The sequence below is a fragment of the Monopterus albus genome, unplaced genomic scaffold (genome assembly GCF_001952655.1).
Source record: "Monopterus albus unplaced genomic scaffold, M_albus_1.0 scaffold560.1, whole genome shotgun sequence".
Classification (NCBI taxonomy): Eukaryota; Metazoa; Chordata; class Actinopteri; order Synbranchiformes; family Synbranchidae; genus Monopterus; species Monopterus albus.
In genome coordinates, this window is record NW_018128440.1 from 32,293 (window position 1) to 37,512 (window position 5,220).

At 45.1% G+C, this 5,220-nt stretch overlaps 1 long non-coding RNA gene across 1 annotated transcript; it reads right to left on the reverse strand.

The window, feature by feature from the left end:
- LOC109953162 (uncharacterized) lies at nucleotides 1-275 on the reverse strand. The gene is made up of 2 exons (XR_002273858.1): nucleotides 163-275; nucleotides 1-102 (listed from the first exon to the last, which is right to left on the reverse strand). It is a non-coding gene; the product is annotated as an uncharacterized LOC109953162 (long non-coding RNA).
- Nucleotides 276-5,220: the final 4,945 nt, after the last annotated feature.

The window sequence follows — 5,220 nt, forward strand, 5'->3', positions numbered from 1 at the left end:
AAATCATGTGTTTATTATTAGACTGGTGTCACATACTCCTCTTCTGTCTTCTGATGCGCTGCTGAGGTTTCTCAGTCCCACCGTTGCAAATCCTCCTGTCGCCTCCACATCAGCAGCACAACCCAGCAGTGATGCAGCAGCATCAAGCACTCCTCCTGTCACCTCCACATCAGCAGCACAACCTAGCAGTGATGCAGCAGCAGCATCAAGCACTCCTCCTTCTGTTGCTCCAATAGACACGGCTGACTGGCCATCTCCTCTAACTGATAAGGTACGAACAGTGTTGGTTCACAGTGGTCCACCCCTCCTGTTTTCAGAGGTCAAACTCATGCAAACTTCCCCAGTACTGAGCTGCTACCCCCAGATAGATCTGCAAACATGGAGACGTTGGAGTTATTCACACAAATAAAACTTTATTTGAGTCAAAGTATAATTTAACAATGAAAATGTTTTAAGAAACCTAACCCCAGAAGCTAAAATGCTACCTATAACAGAGTCAACAGGTTAAAAGGCACCATTAAATAAACACCACAAATCAATTAATCAACCAAATATAAGAGGGCCTTGCCTCCCTGTGCATAAAACCATTTACACACTGTTCACACCATAAAATTGACTAAACCCTATTTGGAAACAATACAATGAATAGGGAACATAAATACTAGGTAAACCTCTTTACATAAAAGCAAGGCAAAACGTTGCATAAGCAAAACACTACATAAGCAAAGCACTACCTAAGCAAAGCAAAGAAAAACAGAACAAAACAAACACAGCAAAGCATAAACAAAGCAGCAGTGGCTATCACCCCTTCTTCATTAATCATCTTTTAAACAGGAATTTGGTCTTCCAGCTGAACTGTGAGGCTCTGCCACAGTTCCATCGTCCCATGTTGACATCCATTTCACCCTCACAGGCCAGGTGCCTGTGGGGGAGCGCCCGCAAAAAGGGGCTCTCTCTCCCACGCAGATACCCATCTTACCCTCACAGGCCAGGTGCCTGTGGGGGAACACCCACAGAAAGTGGCTCTCTCTCCCACATCGACATCCATCTCACCCTCACAGGCCAGGCCTGTGGGGGAGCACTCCCAGTGGGGTGCTCTTCCCGGACTGCCTCTCCACAGTCAGTCTCCTGGAAGTCAGACAGTCAACTGGACAGAGCCTCTGGCTGCAGCCGTGAGAGACCTCTCTGTTCCTCTTTTTTCCTGGGTTTTTAAAAGATTCTGGTCAGTAGACCTTATCCTCTCATCCAACCAGATGCCACAGTTTGCAGTTAATACCTTATTTTTAATGTGCAAAGTGATATTCTTCTAAAATATTGCATATTTTTTTTACTGCCACCGCTCAAGTCTACTGCCCGTAACCGGCCTCCACCTCACTATGATCCAGCTCTTGGACTCCTCTTTCTCTTTTCTAGAAAACTAAAATTATCTTAATACCTAATAAAGATACCAGAAACACATCTGATTGCAATATCAAAATTCCATCATTGCTTTTAACAGAACAATCAGAATTACACACTGATTTGACACAAAACTATCAATGCTTTAAAATCAAAACATGGATCTTTATATTTTAAATACAATACTTGACTAAACATTGATTATCATTGATCGAACATTAATTATCAGTCAAATCTTTACTTTTAGGCTTGAAACCATCATTTTTACTTTCTTAATAAGCTGTGTGTCTCTTCTTTGTGTCACAAACACATACTTCTGCGGGTCCTCTTTTCAGGGATGTGTGTCTACTTCCTTTTTTCTGTGATTCTGCATTTTTCACTTTTTAGATGTAAAATCACTTTCAATAAAATAATTTCACATTTTTCTTACACATTCAATAATGATTATTTCAAACAGAACACACACACAAATCATCTTATGATTATCTTAACTGTTCTACTTCATGCATCTTGCCATAGCATTTTAATAATTTTCCTCTCTCTCCCAGCTCCTCTTGCTGTTTCTTGTAAATATTCTTGCTGTTCTTGTGTGAGTTCTGACTGAAAAGAGAAAATTTGTTAAACAGTCTACTGCAGCCATTTTTGTAAGGTTTCTGATACCAGTTCCTTGGAGACCAGTTCTGCTGTTATGGCCTGTGTTTCTTGTGCTTTTTGGTTCTCTCCGGGACCTGTTTTTACAGGCTTGCCGACACAGGTTCAGGTTGATTTACCTTTCTCGATGTGCCAAACATAGTATATTGAAAGCATGTCATTGGAAAAATTATATACCACAGGGTAAATGAGGAATAACTTTATATGGCGTGGGGGCAAATTTCAGAGGGCTCTGTCACAAAATCACCAAGCTCATAAGTGGAATTATGAGGCACTGGAATATTTGGAAAACTGACATCCTCCTCTTCCTCCCCCAGCAATCAATACGGGGTCTTTTTGTGGGTCTTGCACAGAGTCAAGATGTAGATGCCTTTACAGTTGTTTCCAGGTTCCCGCTTTGGTGGTTTCAGTAGCAACACTTGTGCACATAACTGTTGCCTGTGTGCATGATATAAAAACACATCTTCACTGTTATGTGCTGACCGCGCTACCTCCTCCACAACCCACAACAGTGTAAAAAACTGCAGATGCCACCACAGAATCATAAAATGTCCGAAGGAGTGCCCCGCGCACACCAAAGGACCTCAGTCTCCTCAACAAGTGGAGGCAGCTCTGGCCCTTCCTGTACAGGGCATCTGTGTTGTTGCTCCAATCTAGCTTATTGTTGAGGTGGACACCCAGGTATTTAAAGGTGTCCACAATCTCAATATCTGAGCCCTGCAAGCTCACCGGTTGATTTCCGCCGGGGGTCAATCACCATCTCTTTTGTCTTGCCGGTGTTCAGGACCAGGTGATTTTTCTCACACCACTCCACAAAGTCAGTAACAACCCCCCTGTATTCCCCCTCGATGACACTGGTGGGAGTTGTACTTGAAGTCCAACATGTAGAGGGTGAACAGAAAGGGGGAAAGCACTGTCCCCTGGGGTGCCCCTGTGCTGCAGGCTACCACATCCGACAGATAGTCCCGCAGCCATACGAGGCCTGGTTGTGAGGAATGCTTCTGGGGGACTCCAGGTGAGATAGGGCTCGATACAGCATGTAGATAATAGCGTTGTCTATCCCGATGCCAGGTTGATATGCAAACTGCAGCGGGTCCAATGCTGAGCTCACTTGGGCACAGAGGTGGCTGAGGACAATCCTCTCCATGGTCTTCAGACAATTGACCTGGAGAGGTGAGACGGGGGGCTGGCATGGTGGGGACTAAGGACTGGGTAGAGTCAAATCTGTTAAAAAACAGATTCAGTTCATTTGCCCAGGCCTTGTCCCCCATGACCCGGTGACCATCACCCCTTTTACCATGACCCGAGATGTGTTTTAGGCCTCTCCACACCTTACGCACATTATTATTTTCCATGCTCTGCTCCAGCTTCTTCCTGTAGCTAGCCTTGCACCTCCGGATCATGTACTTTAGTTCCCGCTGCACTCTGCTCAGCTCCTCCTTGTCTCCTGAGAGGAAAGCCCTCTTCTTCTCATTTAGCAGTACTTTTAACTTGGGGCTCACCCACGGCTTGTTGTTAGGAAAACATCGTACTCTCCTGGATGGTACAGTATTTTCTACACAAAAGTTTATGTAATCCGAAACACAGTGTGTGAGGCCGTCTATGTCCTCACCATGAGGACTACAGAGGATGTCCCAGTTTGTGGTGTTAAAACAGTCTCTCAGCTGCTCAATTGCCTCCTCTGTCCATACCTCTACTACCCTGACCTGTGGTGACACCTTTTTCACCACTGGAGTATACACAGGAAGCAGGTGGACAAGGTTGTGGTCAGAGCGACCTAGAGGGGGGAGGGGGGCGGAGGTGTATGTATTTCTGGCATTTGCATACAGTAGATCAAGGAAACACAAAAGAGGACAGAGCTGCTGGAACTCACTGCCAATCTGCGTGGTGCCGGAAGTAATGGAAGTAACAGGTTGTTCACTGTTACCACATTGCTGTACTTAAAGCATTTCTAGGAAAAAGAAGGCATCAAACTATAGCCTAAATATGCTGCAGGTGAAGTGAGTTATCAGTTGCAGAGGGCTTGTTATAGTTTGTCCCCCTCACCAGGGGGGTGAGGGAGAACTATGGTAGGACTCAAAACTGCTGACCCAGGTGCTAGTAAAAATGGTGGTTTAATGGTGGGGAACACACACACACAAAAAAAAACAGAAACAGTCAATGAATACAGTACAAGGACAATCTAATGGCAAGACTAAGGTGAGCAGGAGGATGAGGACGGACAGGTGAATAGACAGGCTAACCATGAGGACGGACGAACGAAAACGGAGATCCACAGCACAGGAACTGTCAGTGTGAATAACAAAAAATATGTCTAGCTAACCTCACGGAAAAAACATAAAGAGAGATCCACAGCGTGGACCTATAACACTAAACATATAACCAACGTACAAAATGCAATCCACAGCACAGGAACTGTCACCATGGAAAACATAATGACGTACAAATACATACCACGGAATATATGGCTGTTACAGGGTATGCACGTTACAGTAGTTAATGCTCTGGCGTCGACGGAGCGTTCGCCAGAGGTATAAATAAGATAGGAGGGTGATTACAGTGATGTGTCCCAGCTGTGCGCAACAACCCACAAGTCACTGATTACAACATGCGACACAGCTGAGGCGCTGATCCCGCAAAAAGAGCGAGCAGGAGAGAGAAAGGCAGAAGAGAGGCAGGTCGCGCCGAGCGGACCTGACAGGGCTTTCAATGACTTATGCTTTTTTCCTCCCCTGTTCCCCCATTGATACCAGGGGCTAGTGTAGTGGTTAGCAATAAACAAGGTTCCAGAGTTAATATGTAATAGAACAGTATGTAGTTCATATTTAGATATTATTTGTGTTAGGTGTGTAAGGATGTAAGGCTGAGCTAAGTGTGTGCTTGATCTGTTTCTGGCGTAGGCAAGAATATCTTGGGCTGTGTCCCCCTTGTTTAGCCTATGGGTCAACATCCTGAGTGACTTCCTCCTCAGGCCTTATGTGAACTGTTCGTGTGCTCTGTTCAGATTTAGAAAAAGGAAATGTGCGCTAGGTCAATGCGACTCAGAAGTTCATGTACTGGACAGTTTAGACAATGCTCGGAAGAAGATGTGTGTGGGTAGCTGGCATGGGACCGCGTCTTCATGGCTCCAGCCATGGAGGGCTGTGTGAGTATGAGCAGATAAAAAGCTGG